At 39.5% G+C, this 26,082-nt stretch overlaps 1 protein-coding gene across 11 annotated transcripts in view; it reads left to right on the top strand.

Annotated features, from left to right (window-relative positions):
- The first annotated feature begins 1,211 nt into the window (after positions 1–1,211).
- The window catches only part of B3GALT1 (beta-1,3-galactosyltransferase 1), a 201,261-nt gene continuing 176,390 nt past the window's right edge, over positions 1,212–26,082 (top strand). For 4 of the 11 annotated variants that reach the window (XM_068948693.1, XM_068948701.1, XM_068948700.1 and 1 more), the window contains exon 1: positions 1,219–1,403. The gene's annotated coding sequence lies outside the window, so the exon portion shown is untranslated. Of the gene's footprint in view, positions 1,409–15,143; positions 15,219–26,082 lie in introns of those variants that run through there. The other 7 variants (XM_068948704.1, XM_068948697.1, XM_068948703.1 and 4 more) reach the window with 5 other exon arrangements.

The following is a 26,082-nucleotide window of genomic DNA, read 5'->3' as shown; positions in this document are numbered from 1 at the left end:
ATTCCCTAGAGAGGTTATTTAATTTTGGAAAGAGTTCAAAAAGCACTACACTACATCGTGGTGTTAAGAGTCCTCACTGTCTCATTCTACATAGAATAAGTCCTTGTTACTGCTATCTGTATAAAACTATGGTTGTACCACATAAAGGTAAACACAAGTAAAATAAATTAGCCAGAGACACCTGATCCCTTAGAGAAAATGGCATCACAGCTACACCAAATGAAACAAAAGCCACAAGGAAGTCAAGAAAAGTTCAGACAGAGCAAGCCTGACAAGCCTCAGTCCTGAGGCCTTTCAAACTCAGTACAAAGCTTATGGCCTATTACTAGCAACGGCAATACTGTACTACAGGGCTACACGGCTACAACATCAGACGCATAACTAACTACCTGAGCTAACGTTTCCCGTTAACTGCAATGCTCTCCAGTTCTTTACTCCCGCTGTTCTCCTAAGAGCAATGAACCACCGAGCCATCTGCGTTTACTTTGGACTTGCACCAAGGAGGAGCGTATGCAGAGGGCGAAGAGGCCACAGAAATAGCGGGAGGGGCTGCGCCCCGCTCCGGGGCTGAGCGCGGCAGCTCCCCTCAGGCACCGCCGGGCGGGGCGGGGCGGGGCGGGCCGCGCGCGCCCTCCTCGCGCGGCAGCGGCCGTTGCAGCCGTTAACGGAGTCGGTCGCCGCCTGCAACGAGGCTGCACCCCGGGAAAGGACAGCGGCGGTGCCTACTGCCGCCTGCGGGGCTTCGGGCGGACACGTTTTCGGCACGAAGAAATTCCACAGAAAAAATAAACCCTCCCTCCCTTTTCTCTTTTTCTGTTTAAACAATTGAGATGCTGCGCTTTAAACAAAGCGCTTCGGCATGAAGTTTGATGCTATTGCGAACAAAACAAACGACGGCACACGTTTCCCCCACCTGAAACCACGGCCCTCAGCCCCTCTCCGGTTTTCCGGAGCAGCTGGGGAAGGGCGAGAAACACCGACCCTACCGCACGCGTTCCCGGTGCCAGCAGCCACCACTAGGGCTGGGGCGAGTCCCGGAGCAACGCGCCGTACACCGCGGCACCTCACACCCACGGCGACCCCCGCCGCCTGCCGCGGCTTCCCCCCTCCCGGAAACGGTACTGCCGCAGGGGTGAGCTCCGATTGGTCCTGGTCCGTCTTGCTTTCCCGCCTCCTCGGAGCTTCCCGGGCGACGATTGGCTGCGGCGGCTGCCAGTCAGAGAGGGCGAGTCCCACCGGCGGCGAGGCTGTGCTCCCGTGAGGCGGGCGCTGCTGCCGGGCGTCGCGGCGGCTGGTGCGGTTGCGGGCGGAGCAGTGATGCCGGCTGCGGGGAGGCGGGCGGCAGCGGGAGCCCGGCGCGGAGCGGCGTGCGGCCAGGCAGGCGAAGGCGGCGAGCACAGCCGGTAAGGTCCGGCCGCGGGGAAGGCGGATGGCTGCCTCCGTGCGCGTCTGTAACGGCTCTGCCGGCGGGGCTGGTGGCCGCGCCGGGTAGCGGGACCGGCACGGGCGGCCGGGATGCCTCAGGCGGGCGAGGGCCGGGCGGCGGCGGGCCGCGGCGCGGGCCGTGGCGGGCGGGGGTCGCCCCGCCGCCCCATGCCGTGCCCTTCGGCGGGAGCGCGGTGCGGCGCGGCGGGAACTTCGGTGCCGCCGCCCGCCGGGGGTGGCCGGTGCGGAGGGCGGCGGGGCGCCCGGTGCCGCGGCGGGGGGTGGGGTGGCGGGGGATGGGGGTATCCGGCCTGAAAGCCGGGTCTGGCGGGGGCGGCGCGGCGGCGGCTCTGCCCGTCCCCTTGCGTCGCCTGCGGAGGGCTCGGGGTGGCGGCGGCGGCGGCGGGGCCCCCGCGGTCTCGGCGCGGGGCGGCGGGGCACGGCCGGCCGCCGGCCCCCTGCCGCATCCCAGCGGGGCCGCCCTCCCTCGGCCGCGCGAGCGGGGCGGCGGCGGCAGCGGTGGCGGCGGCTGCGGGGTCGCCGCGGCCGGGGTCGGCGCGGCTGGTGCCGGGCCCGGCTGCTCCGGCGCTGCCCGGCCTGGCCGCTCCGCCGCGAGGGGGCCGGGGGCGAGGGCGGCCCCTCGGCGGTGCCCCGGCGGCGGCCGTGTCCCGAGTGGGAAAGGCGTGGGGCTGGCGGGCGCCTCCCGCCGGGGCCGCGCTGGGGCAGCGCCGGGGCCCTCGGGGGGCTCTTGGCGCCCGGGGAGAGTTAGAGGAGGGGGTGGTTGGTTACGGCTCTGGGCTTTGTCTTGAAGAAGTTAAAACAGTTAAGTTCAAATAAAAGTTATTTTGAAGCCAGCGCAACGTGGACGGTTGAAATATGACTGGTGGCTATTAAGACGGAGGAACGCTAGAGATGAAATCCCATGTATCTGTGTGTAGTCTTTTTCATTGGTCGTCCACCTGCTTTACTTTGTCTCATTGAAGACAGAATCGGAGGGCTTTAAAGTACTGTCAAATCGTGTTAATTTAGGGAAAAATAGCCTTTAAGTGCTCTTTGTAGACATTAGTGTAAACGTTCAAAATCTTGATCATATAATGTTTCAGGCAATTGTTAGGTTACACACAGACTTTGTAATGATGGACCTGATTCTGCAATTGTGGAAATTAAGAGGAGTTTTGACATTGATTCAGTAGGAAGCAGGGTAGAGCATCCAGAATTAACAACTGAAAGATGATAATTGTTGTTATTTCTTGATTATATTGCATGTGGTGGGTTGAGCACTTTAAACGTTAAGAAACTGTTTAATGTGGTCTGCAGGAAAAATCAAGGTCATGGGATTAAACATTTTTTTTTTCCTAGCTGTAATCTTCCTTTCCTACTTTGCAGGAGTGTATTGATTTGATTCTCTCTTTCTTGGTTCAGATAATTCTGATGCATTATTTTAGTTTTAGAAATGTTTTTAATCACATGATGCATAATGTGCTTTCAGAATTTTTCAAAATCATGTGATAGGTGGTAAACATGAATAACCATTGTAAACCCTGTTATCACAAATTTATGCTTTGCTTTAGAGAGCTAAAATCCAGTTTTATGGCTGAGTAGGAAGATACTAGTAAAGCATAAAAGATGCAAAGTGTAGAATTTATAACTGACAAGTTAATATTATTCTCTCCCTGAATACTTCCCCCAAAATATCCTTATTTGTGGCTAATGAATGGCTAATGACGTTTTGGTTTCTTTTGTATCACTGATTCTACATAGATCCAGCAAAATGTGGTCATAATGGCCAATCAGTTTTTCAAAAACATTTAGTTATTGGAGTCAATGTCTTTGGAGTATTTTAGCTTAGCTTAGGTGCACGGGGCAGAGAGAAATCCCAATTCAAGTATGTTGGCATCATGGCTGTGTGCAGTGTCTGAGATGCTCGGTTGTGCCAGTCTGCCTCAGTCTACCTCACCTGTGTTTCCCTTAAACGCTTTCTTAGGAGAGAAGAAGCTGAATATTGTGGTATTTTTGTGGCAGGTACAAATAGATTTTTTTTTTGCCAAGACTACAGGCTGAAAATACCAAGCTGTTTGTTTTCTTGCAAGTGAAATCAGGTTTTAATCTAAACATTCAGTTTATAAATGTGTAATCTGTGGAACCTTCTTCACATGAGTAGTCTTTATTCATGATACTCGTTTCACTGGGATTGTTCTCTGGAGGATATGCTTGAAAGACGGTATGTGCCTCTGAACTCACTACATCACCTGTCTGTCTTTTTTTTTTTCTCCTCTATCTTTTTTTCCTCATAGTTCACAGGAAACATTTTCCAAAAGATCAAAATATTTCAATTCAATTATATTTCTTCAGAAAGGTGCCAAATTCAATGGCAATTCTTTCTTTTCTTTGCCTCTTGATAAATAACGACATTTTTTGGAGCAAGGATAATCCTATCCCTAGAAATGAATAAAACTTTATTAATTATTTACTTGTTCAAAAATATTCATCAGATATGGGCTTACTAATGCTCATATAATTATCACTATATAACGCTCATATCTAGTTAAAACTAGAGGAGAACAGTGAAGTTTCAAAACTGTGAGCCTGCTTTTTGTAGTCATCTTGTATATAAAATGAGTCCATCCGTAAGCCTCCCAGGTAGAAGGACACTCATAAGAATAAAAAAAGTCTAGTATTTTCTTCAGCTGCTTTTGTAGTAATAATTTTTACAGGGAAGTATTAATATATGTAGTAAAATGAAATCTGGAACTGAAGCAGTCAGTTAATCAAGCAGCATTCTCCAACCTGTTGCCTATTTAATTGCGTTAAAAAAGTGGATGCCATAGTACTGCAACATGGGTGATGTATTTTGCCACCAGTAGTAGGAAAATTACTTATTTTGATTTAGCTAGGGGAAACAACCAGCTTTCTCATTTAGAAATGAGTTCATATGTACATTTAGTAGAACTACTGAAGAGTTGCTAGAAGATCACAGAAAAGGTGAATGAATGCTGTATCTCATCGCATTAGATCATGTACGCTGGTACAATGATCTTTTGGAAAAGCTAATGTTGTTTTGAACTGCAGTTAAAATACTGACTTGTAGCTGTTTGTACAAGCTCCAGCAAACGCAGTGACTGTAAATGGTGATGTATGGAAGCTCTGCAGAATTCCAGATAAATAGAAATATAAAATTCCTCCATGTCTGAGTGTTCCCTTTGTTAGTTACTCACAGGCTTCAGATGTTTCCAAATATGGTGATAGTATCTGCTGCTGTGTAACACTGCCATAGGCATGCCTGAACGCCTGAGATTGCTCCTCTCCTGCTCCTGTCTCTTCTTTGAATGCTTTCCAATGAAGTTAACAAAAGATGCTCTTAAACAGGACATAAAAAATCAGCTCCTGAGGCTGAGGACATAGCTCTTCAACAGAGTAACAGAGCAAGAAAGGTGAGGATGGTCAGGTTGTTCTTTGACTGACTGATAATCAGTCAGCCAAGAGTAAATTTCAGCAGAGCTGTGCAGACTGCAGATGTGTTGGTGGCTGAGAGCAGTTTATCCTAGAGTTCATGTGGGAGAAAGAAAGGACATACAGACTCTCTTTGAGCATGGGGGCTGCTTGTGGGTAGTACTAATACAGTCATGGACCAAGGTGGGATAATGAATTATGAATCTCATTTACAAGCACACTCCTTTCTTGTACCACTACTTAAAACATAAAATTCCTAGATATTTTGCAGGTGCAGGGTTGGGGAGGAAGACCATCTCTCTTTTAACCTTCCTGCACTCTGATTTTGCAGTTCTCTTAATTCAACCTCCTAAAATATTAGGAGAGATCTAAATATTTGTAATAGTTACTCATCAAAACAGTTCTTATTTCCATTAGAATGAAATATGTAAATTAGGTAATACATGTAGCATATCACTACATATGTTTATGAAATAAGTATACATTATTTTCCTCTGTATAACAACAAATTACCAAATACTAGAGGGTGCTAATGATAAGAGTGAAGTGAGTGAAGAATGCCTTGTACAACTGAAACCAATTCTGCAGAGCCAGAATTTCTTTATTGTGTAGAATGTGTACAGCACACCTTCTGCCTTTGCAGAAGATATTCTGTATTATCAGTAGCCTCAAAATATTTCAATTCTAGTGTCTTATTTCATGTACAAATAGTTCTTCTAAAAGAGAAGGGGGGAATACTATCCATCCATCCATATATATATATATATGTATATATATATAAAATGGCTTTCACACTTGATTTTTTTTTCAAGACTACCATCCAAGTACTGTTAAGTTGCAACTCGTACGATCTTTTGAGATTTGTCATAGTAAAAATGTGATGTGAATGATTTATGCTTAACCTTGTCTCCCTTTGAGCTATTCTGCAGCTCCATTGCTTAAGGGGCTGGTGTTTGTTTATTTTGTCCCTCAGCAGGTGGCTATATTTTCACTTTAACAGCTGATCCTGGCCTGGAACAACATCTGTGGCCTTGTAGGGGGTCACACTGGATGGATTAATGCAAATATTTCTTTCTGGATCGGACCCTTATTTCTTTTTTGAAGATATACTACTAATTTATTGTTTAACATAGGATATTATATGTTAGAAGGGTGCACTAAATACCAGTGTTGTTCAGATTTGACATGCATCTTTCATAGCAGATGAGAAGCAGTGGTGTGAACTTTTTTGTGTTTTGTCAGAGCTTCACAGAAGGTACTAGAGAAAACTGAAGCTAAGACTGTAAGAACAGAAGAAAAGCTCTTGGGTCAGACCAGTGGGCCTTCAAACCCAGCATTCTGTTTCTGACAGTGACATTGAGATGCTATTTAGGGACAGCTCAAAAGCATAGCCACTTTCTGCAGTCTGTCCCGTTGTACTCTCCTAGCACATGTAGTTTCTGTAGTAGTGATGGTAGGTATATCGCTGCCCAGTGCTTTTAGAGCCCATTTATGGACCTGTTGTCAAAGAACTGGTCTATTTTTTTTTTTTTTCTCCAGACTTGCTGATGTTCTCTACCTTCATAACCTTCTCTGGTGGCAAGTTCCAGAAGTTCACTGTTAGCTATGTAAAGAAGCACTTTCTTTAATCTCTTTTAAACTGTTCTCTTACTAGCTTCAGCAAATGTCCCTTAGTTCTAGTATCAGAGCATTTGGCAAACAAAAGTTTTACATTTAATTTATTCACCAGCTTCATGGTTTGATTTATCATATCTGCTTCAGCCTTCTCTTCAAACTGAAGAGCCTCTTTAGTCTCCCTTCCTACGGCAGACGCTCCGTCCTTCTGATCATCTGATTTACCCTTTTCTGACTCCTATCCATCCTTCTTGAGATACAGAGACCAGAACGTCACACAGTACTCAAGATGTGGGTGAACCAGGGTTGTATACGTTTTCTGTCTTGTTCTCAATGCCCTTCCTGATGATGCCCAATGTTCTGTTGTTTTTTGGTTGCTGCTGAGCAAAGTACTGATCGTTCCAGTGATCTGTCAATAGTGTCTCCTAGATTTCTTTTCTGAGATGTCTGTCAGTATGGTGTATGTATGATTTAGATTATTTTTCCTTAGATGTATTAACTTACATTTATGTACACTGAAGCTCATTTGTCATCTTTTTGTTTACTTTAAGTTTTGTAAGGTGATTCTGGAGTTCCTTGCCATCAGCATGGCATGAATTCCATGCTCCAAGCGACCTCCTCGTCTTGATTCTGATTTTGCCAACAGTATTGTTCCTTCTGAGTTCTTGCATATGTGTTTTTTCTGGTGGCTGAGAGGTAAGTGTTGTGGGAAATTAGTTAGTGTTCAGCGGTCTTAAAAATGGCTTGAACATAAAAATCAAGGTTTGTTTTATTTTTTTGACCTCAGCAAACATGAGCTCAGAAGAATAACAGCCTAAGGATCTCTCAAGTAAACTGGAACAGATAAAAGGAAAGAAAATTCTAAAAGATGCCATTTACAGCACTTAATCCAACTGTACTGCATGGGGAAATGAGAATGGTAGTATATGACATTTGATCCACATTGATTGCTGTTAAAAATATGCTTAATTAACACCAAGGAAGCTTTTAAAATACGTGAATGTGAAGTGATGTTTACTCAGATAACCTTAATCCTTTCCTAGCCTCTCTACTGACTTACTGCACATCAGTCTTAACTCCAGTGCCATCTAATTAATCACCTTCCACTTCTGAACTGCATTTCACAGTAACATGAAAGTAGTATGCATAGTTTTCCCTCGCCGCACACCTTCCCTAGTTTTTTATAAGAGGTCAGGCTGGAAGCCCACCATATAAAAAGGTTTCTTCATGTTCCTTGTTCAAAAACAGGCTACTCATTTGATATTCAGAGCGTGTCACTAAGGGTTGGTACATTGCAAACAGTGTTGAGGGTGATGTTTAAAAAAACATTAGAAAATTATTATTAGTATGCTGCATTATTACTTGATATTACTTAGTAATAAATGTGGTTTCACAGCAGCATCAATGACTCCAACTACTGGCTACAATGGTCCTGTCGTCTTCCACTTTTCCCAGACCCATTCCCCAGCTGTGCGAGCCCTAACACATAGCAGACCCCTCGCAGAAACCCTTCAGCTCATATAAGCTGGTCAAAGAGAACTCCTGCCCACCGCATCTCTGGTAAATCAAACACACCCGCAAACAAACACACAAACAAAATCTGGTTCCTGCCACCTTGAATCTGCTCTGCAAAGGATCTTGGAAGGCTGAATCAAGGGAGGGAATAGAACCATGAGGGTAGATGTGAGGGGAGAGGAAGATGCTGATAGGCAGCAGTTAAATTGGCTTATGCACTTGTCAAACTGCAGCCTGAAGCACTGTTCTGTTCCTTGATTTATTGTGTTAAAGTACTTGGCAGAAGCACAGGAGCTGTGCTAGTAGTCATCCTATTGCTTTCTCAATTTAAATATTTAGCCTAAAAAACTATATTCTAAATCCTTTAGAGGCCCCTCATGTTCTGCTATCCATTGATGAGGTCATTTTCTGCTGTTTAAATATGGGTGTCTAAAATGTTGTGAAACTAGAGTTAGTTGTTTGCAGCATTTGGTTTTCCACTGTAACTTGCTTTAACAAGACAGCTATTTTCAGCTAACATATTTCATTATTTGAATTTAGTAACTGGCAATCTAAAGTCAGCTTCCTGTTCCGTTTAATGGATGCTATTTGCCAGAAATCACTAGCTTCCAAGACAGAACAGTTGTCTGCCACAGAAAATGGTTCAGGTGTATGACTTCTGCCTGGTATGCTTGAAACCGACCTAGTGGCTACTTCATGAGAAACAGGGTGATATTGTCCTTGTCTGCAGTAGCTGCAAAGTCATGGTCAGCTTTCTGTCAACTGATACAGTTCAAGATTACAGTCTTAATATGGAATAGCAAGTCCATGACAGCCTGCAAGGATGTCATGGGTGAGACATAAATGCTCGTTAGTGTATAGGCTGTATAGTTCTTTTCAGTACTTACAGGATGCAGTAGTGGTAACTGATAAATCTATGCTGCATACATTTAGAAGCTACTGATAGAACAATGCCACTTACACGCTTAGCTGCCTTAAACAGGCTATTATCATAAAGTGGAGCTTGGCTTTCATTGTTTAATTATGACGATATCTTCTTGTGTTAGGATGTATGCAGTCATTAATCTAACACTTTTATAAGACGTTTCAGAGTCATCAGCCAAATTTTAATGTTCTTCCCAAGAATGTATATACTTTAGTGGGGGTAAGATGGTATTGACAAAGGAAGCCACATTAATATAGCCATTCACAAAATATTCTAAATCACTTAATTTCTTATATGTACATTTTCTAGGAAGACACTTTATATCTCAGTTAAGAACTTGTTTGGTCTGTTAGGCAGCTTGTAAGAGTAAAAATAGTATATTGATGGCATTGTACTATAAAAGTTTATTTTATTTAAAGCTTTCAAGCTTTCCAAGACTTTCCACAAAGAAAAATAATTTCAGATTTTTTAGAGTAAACCCATTAGTCTTTCTTTTGACAGAAATGTTTGACAGCCAAACTTTTGATTATGGTAGGTGTTTGTTAAAAGGTCTCAGAAAATGCATCTCACCTCAAATGTAATCCTAAAACAAATCCTGTTGTCTGCAGTTCACTGCTGTATTTGCTCAGAATCAGCTAAGAAGCAACAAAACACAACGTTAAAGGTTGGCTGCAAGATTCAAATGTGAGAGCATAAGTGATCACACTGCAGACTTTCAAGAGAAAAATTAAGCTTCAAATGAAAGTTTTTCACCTGCGCTATATAGCATAGAGGTGAATCCCATGCAAGTATATGCACACTAGAGAGATGAGACCAAACTTGCCCACTGATTTGGTGAAAAAATGTTCTTTTGCATACACGCTGGCCTACTTACCAGAAACTTTCATGTGCAGATTTCAGATTACTATTTGAAGTCAAACATTGACATTAAGAAATTAGGACATGAAATACATTAGACACCTGAATTCTAATCCAGAATTTTATATAGTGTGCTACTAATGCTGCAATTTGGATGATATTAAGCATGTGTCACATGGAAAATATACTACTTTGGGGTCAAATTTTTATCTGTATGCTGTGTCTAATTTATGAAGTTAGAACTAAATGGGAATAGAATTCAACACATGTTCAGTTACTACTGAGGAAGATGTATTAAAATACTGTATTGTGCATATTTCATTCTGAATATTTCTCCTCTAGAAAAAGTATACATTTTTGATGGATTTGAGTTTGAAAAAGTAGAAGTGTGCATGGAGGCATCAAGAAAGAATCAAAGTTAAACTAAGGACTAACTTTTAGAAATTCTGTACTGCTTATTCAGTAATACCTTCACCTGTAAGGAAATGTAACACTGTTGTCTGTTACTGACTCCATTTTCGGGATAAAGAATCCATTATCAACATAAGATAATTTCAACATTATCAACATAAGATAATTCCAAGCTAAAATGTTTCCTGTGATTTTTTTTCATCATATTTAATATTTGTAGAGAAGAAACAGTAATTCTTCCTCTTTAGAATTTTGGTATTGATATCATCTGATATAAGGCTTCTGTGAAATGAATTTGGTAGCGCACGTCATGTTGTAAAATCACTCTTTGGCATCTGACGTAATTAGGCAGTGCTGTATTCTCAGGAATGGTCATGACAAAAGTGGCTGGCAAGAGAAGGTTACGCATCAAGTCATAGTGGAGCGTGTCAGTGACTGTGCATGATGCTGCAGATGAGGTGGCTTGAATAGCAGGGAAACTGTCAGAGTGGGCTTCTGCTGGCATCTGTCTGCCCTACAAGGACCTCTTTGAACAAAGAGCCTGCCAGGAGGTAAACTACTTCCTCCAGCTTCTGCCTATTGCCAGTCTCTTTGCTGACTTTTGACTCGGTCATCTGGCTGTAGGTCAGTCTGGCTAGCTGTCATGGGATTTCAGGACTGCTTAAAAAGAGTCACCAAGGCATGGGAGTTTGAGCCTGGGTCAGACCATACCCATTTATATAATAAGAGTTATATAATACTATAATAACCACAAAGTCTGAGGAAGCCATGTATTTGTTAATTTGTCACTGCCGAGGTCACCTGATATTTACCCCTTTTACAGTTTGAAAGCTCTGGGAAGGGAACGTTTCTCTATAACTATAAAAGTAAGCAGCACACAAACACTAGTGGCTGCTTATATATTACCCTGTCTACTTAAAGTTGTAAAAAATCCCAAGGAAATTAAAGTCCCCCAACTGTAACACTTAGCAGTCCTAATCAGAAGCATAACTTATGAATATGGGATACAACCTTTTTGGCTTGGTCGTTATCTTAGTGCCAGTGATGTTACTTAAGTGAATGGTGGTGGTTTGGGAGCTTCACCATTTCCCTGAGGTGCCCATCATAGGTGAAAAATCTTTGGGAAAAGTATAGTCTACAGTATTGCTCTGCTGCTTTCAGTCCTTCAATATCTAGCAGCTGGGTACAATCAGTAAATGCATTACTATCTGTTGTAAAGCATCTCCCTATTTTCTGTGTGGTCACTTAGCTGAGTTACTCTGTGCTTTTGTTTGACTGTTAGATGATTTGATGAGGTGGTCGCCCTGTAGCGAGACTTCTGACATCAGCAAACAAGTCAAACACGTTTCAGCAAGTCCTTTGTACAGCTTCCAGTAAAATGAAGACTCAGACCTACTCTGATTTCTGTATAAAACCTTCTGGGTTCAGATGGATATGACTTTGACTACTTGCTACCTTATATTTTGGAGCTAATTTAGTCCTGTCTATATTGCACAGAAAAGGTACTATCTAGAATTGTTGTGAGGCAGTTCTTTCTAGCAAGATACCAATAAGAATTCTGCATTTCTCAGATTATTGTAGATCAGCTCCAATTGTAATGTATATTAGCTGTGCTACCTGAACATTTAAAATATGCTTTGCACACCTTTGAAACTCAAGCAGTTTTGACATCATTGCCTGATACAAATGGGGCAAAGTTAGATTTATGAAACATACGCTTGCTTGAAAGTCATTTTTAACCACAGTTTTAGCAACAGGACCTATTAGGTATATTAAAAATGTTGCATGCTTCTACTGTTTCAAGCTGTTTCGTACTTCTGTTTAAGATGTAGCATGTGTGCACAGATAGAAATAAGCCTCTATTACCCTGTATGTTGAATCCTGATCCACTGAATAAAAAATATAATGATTAATACTGGAAATGAGTTGTAGGGTTAGCTCTATTAAAAGTGGCTTTAGTAGTCCTTTTTTCTCTGTAGTCTTGTTGGAGCCTGAGAGTTACCTGTAAAGCAGTTTAAGACGTTTCTGCGCAGTGCAGTGGAGGCATGCTGTCACTCCTGGCTGCCTGATTCTCTCAGCCTTGCACACCAGCAGATTTGCTCAGTGCAGACTGTCAAGAAAAGTAGTCTCAGTTGGATATGCTGGATCAGTTTCCAGATCGTGTTCTGGCCACTGTGCGCCAACTAATTGGTTGCAACAGCTGGAGAGCAGCGAGGAGAGGCAGCTGAGATCTGCTGGGTCTGAAGGTGCCCTCGGATACATGGACATACATGTGCACCTGGTGGTATTTGCTTGGACAGGTGAAGCTCAAGGGTACTAGAGTTTGACCCCCTAGGAGCCTTAGCCAGGTGGCATGAGCCAAATCTGCTGATGCTCAGGACACTACACAATCAAGTAGCTGTTAACTGGCTATCTGACAGCTTGCTTCTCTGGCAGAGTGGGATCTTCATGCACCAGAGGACCTGGTCTAGCTTTTCCACGGTGATGATAAAAATGCTGATCAGAACTTTAGTTTCATCTTTTCCCTATTCAGAAGCCTTTTAAATACACAGTATGCATGTATTTATTTATGCATGCCTAAATTGTTAATCTGTTAGGTTGTTTTTTGAACTGCCTGTGAATTCTGAATTGTTTTGGTTTTGTACGTGTTATTCTTAGGTGCCAGGATTTCATAACTACCAGCATGATATTTTTGCTGATGTGCTGAGAAGGACATAGTATCTGTAATGGTAGCTTTACTCTATTATCCAATGGACTGTTTCCATGGAGAAAAATAAATTGGTTTGTGTTTGAACTTTGTATTTTTTCAGTGTTAGAAAATAAACAAAACCATGTTTAAGCTTTTGTATACAAGATGGAGTAAACTGTGTTACATAAAACAGTGAAAACTTAAGTATGTTCCAGTCTTAGTTTCTGTTGCTATATAGTAGCTAGCTAAGAATATAGTTAATATTAGATTTAAAAAAAAGAATAGTTACAGTACCAAGTTATCGCATGGGATAATAAAATATATGTGATTTTTCTTCTCCATCTAGAAAGACAAAAGATTTATATAGCAGAACGATTCTGATAGGAGAAATTATGAAAAATGATAAAAAGAACCCATGGAGATGACTGGGGTTTAGAAAATCAGTAATGAACCCCTGAGTGTTTGAATTAAGGACTTGCAACCAGAGAAATATGCTTTTTACTATGTTAGGCTAGACATTTTCCAATGACTTGAGTAGTGATGTGCTTAAAGACAAATAGATTTTCTAACTGTATATTGTAATAAAAATTCAGGAGGTGTTCCCTGTGAGGCATAGCACTAATATTTCATGTAAAGCAATTTAATCACTTCCATATTGGTTATACATGGAAAAGTTGCTACCACTGTAGCAAGGAATATTACAAGCTAATACTGCCTCTACTTGAGGATGTATTGGTTTGTGGTAATGAACTGTTACAATAACCTCAACCCATCTCTGGAGAAGAACCTCAACTATAGCTCTCTGGAGTTATCCTTCAAACAGGATGTCACTGGTTATTATTCTGCATAAATAAGTTTTAAGCAAAGAACTTTTACAATAAACAGAGCCATAAGAATGAAATAACGACATTTGGCATTAACAAATATATAAAAGGCAGGCTAATATATAAGGAGCTGATTTGATGATTTGATTTCTGAGCAAGTTTCAGATTAAGGTCCTTAGCTAAACCCATTAGACTAAGTAAAAATGAGCTCTCAGACCTCAGCTGAGTTTCAGTCAGCCCTAAGTTCTCTACTTCCTTCCAGTAGAGGGAAAAGCTGAGATTACCTTGGATTTCAGTGTATCCAGTTTTCAGTGTTTAGATAGTTATATATTAGTTTTATAAATATCTGTCTGTGTGTGTGTGTGTGTTATAGTGATACATTCTCAATGAATTTAACAGCCCCCTTTTACCCCCTGAACATAGCTGTGCAAAGATTTATAGTTGCCTTTTACTCAGTTATTGCAGCCAGTAGGTTCATCGGGATACTCTCTGTACTATTTTATCATGTTTGTTTTATCAGGGCTTAGGAGGACTTTGCTTTCATGGTATTTACTTGCTGTCGGGAACACCTTACTCAATTTTGCCACTATATCTGTTCTGGAAATATTAACAGAGAGAAAGCAGTGATAATTTTGTGCGCATTTGGGCTAGAAATGTAAGTTGCCAGCATAGTTAATATTAAAACTTACATGCACTTTAATGTTTCAGAGGGGGTTCAAATTCTCGGAGGAAGGAATTTCTTATTTGTTATTTAGCTCACGGCATCAGGCTCTTCTGAAAATGGTTCCAAAAGAATGGGCAGGGGGGAACAGTTTTCTAGTAGTCTTGTAGTAGTGTCTTCTCTATTTAGTGCTTCAGACATGTAACTTTCATTAGTTTTAATGGGAGTTTTGCACGTACATCCAAGAGACAGCAGAACTGATATCCAAGAAAGTAAAGCAGAGAAATGATGACAAAGATTAAGAAAAACATTATTCATCTGGTCTATGTTAAGTGTTTCTGGCTTTATATAAGGAGTAAAACTGGTGACACTTAAATTACTATCTTCATGTTTAATACTTAGTTAAGAGATTTTTGCCTCATTTGCACAGTACTTTGTATACTGACTGCACTTGGCTTTTTGAACCAGCTAAGCTTCCTTTCCTTGCCAGGCTGCTGCTCTTTCCTTTATCTAACAAAAGGATGGAAATTTAAATTAAAAAAAGGGGAAAAAATCAAATGAGAAATGGTATGCTCTATTTTACAAGGGTGGTTGGAAGGAACAGCATTCCTAGGAAGTTTGTATATTTTTTTTTTCTCTAGGAGAGAGTGTAAACTGAGGAAAAACTCTTTCCTCTTCTGATCCCACCAAGTTTTCATACATAGCAAGATGTGTCAGATGCTTATGGTGCTTTCTTCCCTTCAAATATACAACTCTTGTCATTTAGGGACTAAGCGTCACCCATTTCCTGTTGCAAAGAAATACTGAACTCTGTTATGGAGCCTGAAGACAACTGTATGAGAAGGTGTAAGTTACTTAGAATTTTTCATGTCTGCTATTAGCTTAAAAGGAAAGTAGCTTTCTCTCTTCTTGCTAGGTCTTGCTTGAGTATTAAAATTGTTCTTTTGATTAGGTCATTAAAATGTACATGGAAAACCTGACCCTACAGACGTAAAGTACATAAAGCTTACAGAAAAGTCAATAAGATGTTCGTTCATGAAATGAGAATCTCACTGAACTAAAGATTATACTACTGCTACTACTAATAAAGCTTTGCATTAAGCTTACATTCATAATACCATACCAGCTACACCATATTGAACTCTCATGGAAATGCAGTTTGAATTCTAATGTCTTATCCAATATAGAAGTGATGAATACGTAGCTCTCATGGAAATGCCTTTTTTTTCATGCTGGATAGTTACCAGGTGACACTGAAGACTATTACTTTGGCTCAGGAATTTGGCATGTCCTTTAGCAGTCTTCTGGCTATGACATGTTTCAATGATACTTTATTAGATATGCTGAACTTCTGTATAGCTTTTAACTGTGACTTTCTGGTGGCAGTGATGTCTGACTTCTAAGAAAGTGCATGTCTGCTTTGCAAAGTCATGTGATCTCGAGGACCATTTCCTAGGGTCCTGGGAAAAACTTGGCTTAAATTTTTGTCTGAATTTCATTTTCAGAGGCAGTTTCAGGAAAGGATTGTAAGAAAGATGCTAAAGTGTAGCCACATGCAACCTGTACATCAAAGAGGTGTCTGTCAACAGACGTATTGTTTACTGCCTTTCCCTGTCCTACTGAAAGGAAAGGTTTCATTCTTTCCAGAGCTTTGTAATAGTTTCAAAGATGGACAGAATCTGGTAAAGTGAGAGGATGAGTCTACTCTTCTGTTTGCCCTTTGAATTGCTGTTGTCTCTGGCTAACAGGCACGATTTTCTCCTCCCTACTGGAATTCCTGTCTCTTTGACCATCAGCAAGGCTGCATGCCAGTGGAGGATTATATAGATCCCTGGTTTTTTTCCCCTAAGTCTTTATAGGTTTCCTCTCCTGAATCGATAGGACTGCACGCATACTACTTATTTTTAGACCATTGGCAACAGAAGCATGTATGTTTCACAGCATGATACAAAGGGAAGAAGAGAACTGGTTAGGCAGGTTTAGTAATTGTGAAAACATGAGTGTCCAGGCTACATATCTTTTAGAAAATAGCATTGCATAAAAGGAGTTTTTTGAAGGCTTGTGGTAGTCTTTTTTCAGTTGAATTTGTTAGTGCTGACAAGTGTTGAGGTGGCACCTGTAAAACATGAGCTCAGTTATGCTCAGTTGATGCATTCAGTTAAAGCAATCACATTAAATTATGTGTACGCAAAAATGTTTTTTCAGACTTGGTCGAAAATTGCCAACAAGTGACAATTGCGGCGCTCTTGTTTTTGATGCGGACAAATTTTGCTGTAAGGAACTCTCAGTGAACACAACTACACTGAAACTCTACACCCTCTGTGTGCAGTGCAAAGATACCCAAATGACTCATGTACTAGAAACAATATAATCCAGTAGCACAAAGCTCCTTGTGTGTTAATTTACCCGGTTGAGGAAAATATTATTGTATAAGAGTGGTTATAATACCTGAGCTGAGTTGTCTGTCTCCTCACTGAACCCAGTGTCAATTATGGGACTTTTCAGGATCTTGTCACTTTTACGTTAAAGTAGAGGACAACATTTCTGGGAGCAGGACTGTCTATACAGTGGTAATTAAGACTTTTTTTTTTAGTGTGCCTTGCTTTCATGTATGTCAGTATTATAGAGAGAAAGCATTAATGAATGTCATTTGGAAAAGAACTGTTTCTCTAATGTTCCTTAAAATATCTGCTGTTCAGAAGAAAGAATTAGAGAGAATGGAACTGTAATTTAATAATGAAGCCAGAAGGCTATCTTTGCTATTATTAATTCTAGTCAGTTTTGGAACATTCCTTTCTGGTAAAAGTCAGAAATTCACCTCTGCATTTAATTAAAAGATGGATGACTTTGTGATTTGGTAGGGTATTGTTTTTCCAGTGTCCTGATTAAATTATCCAATATTCACTAATGACGTTCCAGCCTCAAAAGGATCAGTGTTATAGCCATCTAGTTTTTGCAGGTTGTGATCCCTGTACTGTATTTAAAAAAAAAAAAAACAAAAAAAAACCATACACATTTGGCAATTGATGGTATACAGCACTTTACATGTATATAGCATCTTTTGGCCAGGAATTTGTTTCAACAAGCCTCTTCTAATAAAAAGTAGGAAACTAGTGGAGTTCTATATAAATGTAAAATAAGCTTAACATTGTGTTGTGAAGCCAAATGAATGGTCCGGCCTCAAACAAATGGTACCGTGAGGTGTGACTGTGTATGCTTCCCCAGGCTTCCCCTTCCTTATTTTGTGGAAATGGTTTTGGTTTACTGCTTGGGCTCCATACAGGAGTGCAACCATACCAAACTAGCCATTCCCTAGAAGTGCTAACCTGACCCTCCTGGATAACATCAGACTTACAGGTCTGCCTTTATACAGGGAAGGTACTGTCTGCTCTCATACCTTTTCCCTTGGCAGAGGTCTGAACTTTCCTGAATTTTGATATCCTTTGATCGAAGGTTCTGTTCAAGAGCGGAGTATTATTAGCCACTATTATTTAGTTACTTCCATTAAAATATTTTCTGGTGTGTTACATACGTAAATAAAAATATCCTAACAGTCGCATCTTCCTATTTGCTAGGTATGAAATAAACATGAAGCTAGTGTTTTTGAACAAGGAGTATTAATTTCTGGCTTTCCCTGGGTATTAACTAAGTTCATTTTAATAGACTTGGGGTAGCATAAGTAGCAATAGTCCAACTAAAAGCTTATAGTTCTTTAAAATTATTTGCAGTTCCATTCAGTTTGTGAATGAAGTCCAAACAAAAGACAGTCTTTTCGATACTCCATGAAATAAATCCAGTGTCTCTACTCTTGTCAGCATGTCAGCAGTTTCATTTCCCATATAAAATGGATTTCTAGCTTGTGACATGACTGTAATTCTTGTATCAATGGTTAGTTTTTATTGGGTAGATATTTCTCAGTTTGGAAAAATATTTTTTTTTTCTTGGTGCTAAAATTATTGAGGTGGGAGGTTTGCAAGGGAAAAACTGCAGTGTCGGAAACCAAACTAGGCAAAGGGCTAAAAATACATCTTAAGGACCGTTAGTCAGAATAATTTGAGCTGGCAGTAGCTGAGTTTATTCATGTGTGTGTGTATTTTTTATATACACACACACACACACACACATATATTTGAAGTTCATAACAAATATATTTTGAAGTTCATAAAATAGCAAGTTGGTTCCTTTAGATGGGAACATACCTAAAGGGGTACATCTTTGCTGCAGTTGCTAGGCAGCTGCTTATACTATATCTGTGGGATATAATGGGAGTCATGTGTGAAATGCACTACACTGATAATTTATCTCTACCTGGTTAGAGCTGAACGTTATGTTCACAGGGCACATCTCATTGTCCAAAATAAGATAAGATGGATGATGTTAGTAATGTTAGGCAACAGAACCACTGTGGTATGCAAGGTATGGTATACATGCCAGTAGACTGTCAAGAGCATATCATTTCTAAAAGAGTCATAGATAGGGGTATGATTAGATGAGCAGAAAATTCATTAGGTAGCTGGGATAAATGAATAGATGAGATGGGAAGAAGAAAAACCTGTGTTTAGATCTATTTGACAAATCTGGGAATGAACAAGGTCCTGAGAATCCCAGGTAGTGTGGGTTCTTTCTAAGGCAAGCTCATTGACTGGGAATCTGGGTTGCCAGTAGTACGGTGTTTAATAAAATGAGGATGGGTAAATCAACAGTGGTAGCTGATTCACCCTACTCCACAGTGAAGTTGTCGCTGCATCTAGAAAACCGGCTGCTTAGCTATGAAAAGGCATCTTTGATAGAAGTCTTCATAATTACCTGGCTATACAGATGTATTATTTTCTTTTATAATCTGAAATATTTTAAGCTAATAATACCTCGTTGTTTGGGAGATAAGTATGCCATCATTGGAATTATTTTTGTTGAAAATGCAGCCTTAACAATTTGGTGTTCCTAATACTTTAAATGATATACATAAATGATGCAACTTTAATGCTTATTTCATATTTTTGTGGTATTAATCATTTCCAATAATGTATAATTATCCAAATAATACTAAAGGTTTCCATTTCAATATCGTATTCACATCTTCAAAAATATTTTTTCCTTATTGAGTCAAGACAATAATACTGTCTGGAAGCTTAAGTTAATTGCTTCACTCCTTTGAGCAACGGTGTGTATTCTTATACGCTGTACATAGAGATCAAGTATGTTTTCCTCAGCAATTACCGCATTTGTTCAAAGAGAATTAGCAAATCAAAAATGTTAGGGACTCTAATTAAATGATTAAAGATCCAGGCAAGCAGTGTGATGTTCACAAGAAAATGAATTATTTTTTTTTTTTAGCATTTTTATGCCGTGCAAGAATTAAGATAGGACAGTAGTTCTGCTCTGTGGTTAAACTGCCACAGAAAGGGTAGCAACATACAACATAATGTTGTATGGCACGTGTTTGTAATTTCTCTATCAGTTTTATCTTTCTAGACTCAGGTGCTTCACCTTGGAGGATCTAACAGTAAGCTGTCTAAAATCATGATTGTCCTAACAGCAATTTGAAACCGTAAAGACTTGGCCTACAGAAAACTTTGTGGAAAGATTCTTGGCTAACATATACTATCAAAATACAACTGAAGTTAATGAAGTTCTGACAGTATATATTAGCTAAAGAGTTCTCCCTGTAAAATTCATATTTCTGCTTTTGCAGACAGATTATTAACTTCTCCAACCTTTTGTAAATATTAGAGTTTTCCTTCTCTACTCAACCTTTGGGCATTTGACTCTTCCTTTTGGGCCTCCTTCCAACAATCTAACTTCTTAGATCATTTTCATAGATGTCTGACTTCTTTCCCCAAAGAAATCTTCTGGTATTGAAGCAACATCTCAAAGTCATTCCAAAGGCTTTGTTCACTGTTTGGACTTTGTGATGCCTTCATTTGAAGGAGATTTGTTCTAGGGACATTGTGCTGAGAAATACTTGCTTAATTTAAGAAATGCTTCACGTTGCATAAAATGCAGAAGCCTGCTCTGTAAAATTTTATCTTTTTCAGTTATTCTCATTTTGTTTGGTTTCTTTGTGATTTATATTAACAGGTTTTAGTTACTGTTATATACATTTACATGTTTTTCATTTAGTTGTTCGGGTTTGCTTTTATGAATGAGGCATGAAAAACTAATCACGCCCAAAGGAAAAAAGGGCTAGCTATCATAGCTACAGTTGTATATATTTGTTCTGTATTATCCACCTTCCCTCCCTTTTAGTACTGAAACTGTATAAGAACGTTTCCAGCATTAGCACAAAGAAAACTGTTTTATAAAGAAACAGTCTAATACCTGGAAACGTTTTCTGTCTCTTAAAATATGAGATCTATTAGTTCTGCTTCTCCTCTCCTCCCAGAGAATGTAACTGTTCAGACCTGGAAAACGAGCAAGGGAAACATGAAGACAGTCTAATGCTTTTGCTTTCCTTGGCACATGGAAAGTCTTGAGGTGTTTTCCAAACTATCTACCGCTGTGGTATCTTCACAAGGTATTTTCTTTCTGTTGAGTTGGTCAGAACTTACAAAAAGGTGGTTGTTTTATTACCATTAGTGACCCTAATACTCATAGACATTGTTTCTTAAAATCATTGAGAAGTCTGGATGAAAACTAGCTAGGACTAAAATAAATTCTTATTATGTGTTCCTTCTGAAGCATTAGGGCAGCTGGAGCAGTGAGAAAACTATTAATTGTAGTTGATTTTGAATGGCATTATTGGAAATGTCTTTCCTGCTCTGGATAACGCCCATTTGATTTATAATAGCTGGTCAGGAGAGAGAAGTTCTGTGTCTACTATGGCCTTTTGATATTAGGTCCATAGTGTGCTCTCCAACTGCCTTAACACTGTGCAAAGCATTAAAATTTGTTATCATTCAGAAACCCAAAGCAGAAGGTTTGATACAAACTACTGGATCCAAATATCCAAAGTCTTAAGGGAGACAGGGGAAAAAACTTGCAAAACAAACCTAGAACTGGATTTGCATTTTTAAATGGCACTGGTATTTAGAATGGACAAAACCTATTCCATCTGGACCTCTTTGACATTTAAGTCCAAATCTGTTTGTTTTATTTTTTGCTCAAGTTCAGGTCTAATGTATAGCAACTTTATGTGGAACTATACATAATTAATGTCTTGTTTAGAAAAGCTTTTCCAAATTTGCAAATTTGAAAAAGTCAGTTGTCAGATGTTACTAGAGATGATGCTCCATCTTTCATAATAAAATGATGATTTTTATGCCTGTGAAGCAAGATGCGATTTTTGTCAGGTAAACAGCTCCTCATGAGGAGCTTTTATAGCAGATTGCAGTCAACTGATACTTTGCTGCAGTTAGTCCTCATAGTTTTATTTGAATAAGGCTGTTGCAGCAAATGCCGGCTATAGGACATAGGAACATAGTTTATTACTGAGATACCCATGTAGTGCTGTTTACAAAATGGAACATCTGCCACAGAGTCATATTTCATTTTAGTGTCACTCTATGAGTAATATTATATATAGTAGTTGGTATAAGTACATGTATGTAGCGTGGATCCCTTTGTGTTGGGCACCGTAAACGTAACAAAGGACAACAGCCCCTTCTCCAAAGCACTTAGTTTGCTGTTAATGATTTGGTTTGCATTACATATGAATTACAGGATAACTCAGAATTTGTAATTTTTGTTGCCAAGAAAAAAACATGTTAAGGGAAAAATTTTCTGGTAGATGGTACTTTCTCAGACTTTAGTTTCACGTAAGATGGACTTGTTGGCAATTCACTGGTTTCTCCCCAACTTGGGAGATCTCTTAGTTCAACTGAGAATTCAGTGTTTATCACAAATACAAACTTTATTAAGTCAGTATGATTAATGATATCTTGAAGACTGTCTGCAAATTGTCTTGGCACTTCCAGCTTTTTTTCATTTTTAAGTACCACTTCAAGTGGATTGATTGAAATAGAAATATGCTAAACATTACCAATGAAAAGGGGCATAACAAATTAGCATATTAGGACTAACTTGTATTATATAGTAACTACCTATCAATTTGATATGTGCACGCTCTAGTAAAGTGTATTTTGTAGAGCTGTGAGGGACTGAACAAGCTCATTTATTTATGAGGCTTGCTTTTGTGACTCTGAGGGAGGGATGTGTTTTTAAAAAAAAAAAAAAAGATACTGTGCACAAGATTGGGATTTTCAGGCCCTACAGAGGAGAAGCACATAGGAGTGCATTCTAATTTTATCATTTACTGTATTTCTTGTTGGTTTTGTTGGAGACAAACTCAAGTAGGCTTTGGTACTGAGCTGTTAAAATTCAGATATTTATAGGAGGCAAAATGAACATCTGTGAAATCTCTATTTCCAGAGCAGCAGTCAAAGTGTAGGCGCTCATGGTGCGAATCCTTATACCTCCCAGGGAGATTTTCAGTTCAGAAATTTGAGGGAAAATATTGGAATGCTGTTTCTGCTCCCTTAATTCTTAGATATTTGTAGTTTGTTTGGCTGCCAGGATAAATGGAATAATATTGGGCTGATACCGCTTGGATTCATAATAGTCCTGTAGTGAATCACAGTGAAGAATTGTCGTAATATGACTATGTCACTGGTATGTAACTTCAGTGTAGGACTGGAGCTGGCATTCAGTCAGCTTGGTTGGTTTACACCACATAAAATTTGTAGAAGTCCAGGCAGAGCAATTCTGTGACTAGCAGAATAATTCAAAGCCATAACAGGTTAAAATTTGACTCCTGTTTTTAACTGAATATATTCCATATCCTTAATGCTAGACTCTTTCTGATGAAACCCCCAAAGTTAGCAATCAAAATATTTTTCCTAATGCAGACAGTATTCCAAATGCAAACAAAATCACACAGGTTTATTTGTGTTTGTACGAGTGTGCTTGTGGGATAAGGTTATGTGACTTTTTAGAACTGTTGACATTTAAGCTGACAGTATCTTTCATCGTTCATGATGGGCATCAAGTTGATTAAAACAAAATACATCTTAAAGTGTGGTTGTTTTTTTTTTTTTGGTCATATGTTCATAGTCAAGAATTAATCTTTTTTCTCATGGGATAACCAAACATACAAAACAACTTGCTTTGTCAGTATATTATTGAAGACTTTCTTCTTATCTCAGTCTGTTCAAAGTGTTTTTTTAGGTGATGGAGTTGTCTCCATTTGTGTGCAGTCTAAGTCCGTGAAGTGTCAAAACTTGAGTATCGCAACTGAAACAGGATATGGAGAATTCTGATAATCCTAATTATTAAGAGTAAATTTCAGAATAAAATAGATTTTTTTTCAGAATTACTGCTAAGGAAAGTAAAAGATGGAAGTGATTCCTGTCATTTGAAGAAACAGAAATAAAGGCTCTTATCAGTGTGAATGAAAAATTTGTGTTTAGTCTCATAACAACTAAGTTGAAATGACTTTTGCTGAAATATTAACATAGAATTCCTATTATTACATTCTGGCCATATCACAAAAGAACTCAGCCTTGCATATTTAAAGTTTTTAGTCATATGAAGTTGTACAAATTCTGGAATATCTAAGGGAGGAAGCTGCAGTACCAAAAATCTAAACAAGAAACAAAAAAACTGTAAAAAGATGACGACATTCCTTGAAGGAGTTTTTGTAGCCATAATGGATAGCTATCTTTAGTCTCTTTGAAAGATAAATATATACACAAACGAAATTGAGAGGAGGAAAGAATGATTTGAAAACACTGACCGCCCATTTATGAATTACGTTGACACTGACAGACCCTAAATTAATGAAAGTGATATGATGTTTACTGGCGGAACTGAGATGGTAAGAGCTTAATCTTCAAAACTTTCTCCTTCCAAATCATACATTTGCTCCTGTCATCTGCTTGGCATAGTTTGGGATGTGTTAAAGTCTGATAATGTCTGCATGTTGCAAAAGCTGAAATACGGGTTGGGGGAGGGAAGATTCTTCTCTGCTGTTCTGTAGAGCAATGATGGACTAAGACTAAAAGCTGTTTCAAGCAGGCAGCCTTGTAGCTACTCAGGAACATGGCCTAATATGACGTACCTCTACAGTGTAGCGTGTATACAGTCAATGTGTTTGGACATATAGGAAAACAGCATGGCCTTGCTGTGCAGAAGTGATCCAGAGATTCAGAACAGAAGTGAATCACCTGAATCTGTTACTCGCCCTTAATATCAGTTATGCAGTGGTTGCCACAGCATTTCCATCCCACTTGGGACAGTTATGCAAATTGAAGACAAAATAAGAGGATTTCTAGGACTAAGACAAAATAGAAACACCAGCTAGTCACAGCCAAGGTCCAGCAATCTGGCTCCTAATAAAGATTCTGCTATTACTATTCATCAAGTGAATATTATCGATTAAGCTTCATCTATTAGTTTTGACTCATTAAAACCTTTTGGTCCCTCTCACAGCTTTAATTCCTGTCATAAAAAGTACTTCTGCAGTGCAAGTCTTCTGAGTTAAATAGTCCTAGCAAATGTTTGGATTGCCTAAGAAAGACCAAGTGCTATTGTCACTAGACATCTTTATGTTGTTTATGAATGGCTTCAGATGACATTAGCTGGGATATTTTTCTGGGATCATGTATCTTTGCTAAAATCAACAATATAACAGAATGTAGAATATTATTTCAAATTAAATTATTGGCACAGTTGAATATAAGAACATGCACTTCTATCAGAGTCTCTAAAATGTAATTTGTCTAATGTGATAATATTCCAATTTCTAAATACTAGCAATTTGGTTAACTTTCTGAATCTGGAAAGCAAGAGAGCCCACTCAGCCACCACAGCAGTTGTCACTCTTTCAAATTCTCGAGATTCTGAACTGGTCTGAGCACCACATTCTCCATGTGGGCTGTGCTTGTATAGTGCAGACTTGATTATTATTGTTAGGTGCCAACTAATTTTAAGGAAACTTAAAGAAATTTATGATCAGCATTTCCTTGATGATAAATAAAGCAGGAAAACAACCAAGACAGAGCCCTCCTGTTGTCTGTACTTCCGAAATACAAGACCAGTCAGAAAACAGCAGTCATTTGCATGTTCCCACTCTTCTGCTGTTGTATTTGGTTGTTGTAAGACATGGAGCCAGGATCTTTTAATAGCATTGTCTAGGTGATCCTTCCTGTGCCTTCATTAGAGGACCAGAAAGTTAAATGACAGAAATTTCCTGCTTCCCCTTCTAGGACAAGAGGACGTTGATTAAACTGGACAAGACCTCTTAGTTAAGAGTCCTCTAAAGCCATAAACTTGCATGTGCATTTTCTATACAGTGCTTTCTGTCCATGTGTCTGGCTGGTGGACAGCCTGGGGGCCACATATATGAATGAATTTAGTTTCTTAATTTTTATTTTTATTTTTTAACCTGATGGGGGTGGTAGCCTTCTTTAGAAAGTGATTTGTCTCAAACATCAGAAAGAATTTCTCTGGTCTAATCTGGTACGCTCTGGACTTTCAAAACAAAACTGAAGTGTTTTCTTTGAAGAACAGGACTGTACTGAATATATATCCATAAATCTATTTGGATTCAGAGCCCCCTTATAGTAAAGAAGTGTATCTAATAAAAATATCCTTCTCTGATAATAGCTATTTAATTTCACATCATTTTTTCACCAAAATCATTGGTCTTCCAGATAATTACTTCTAATTTAAATTCTGAATCATTGTTGATGTCATTTAAAATTTAGATTACTGT

This window comes from Struthio camelus, chromosome 6, assembly GCF_040807025.1.
Source record: "Struthio camelus isolate bStrCam1 chromosome 6, bStrCam1.hap1, whole genome shotgun sequence".
NCBI classification, from domain to species: Eukaryota; Metazoa; Chordata; class Aves; order Struthioniformes; family Struthionidae; genus Struthio; species Struthio camelus.
Note: the sequence above shows the minus strand (reverse complement) of the source record. Positions and strands in the feature narration are given on the sequence as shown.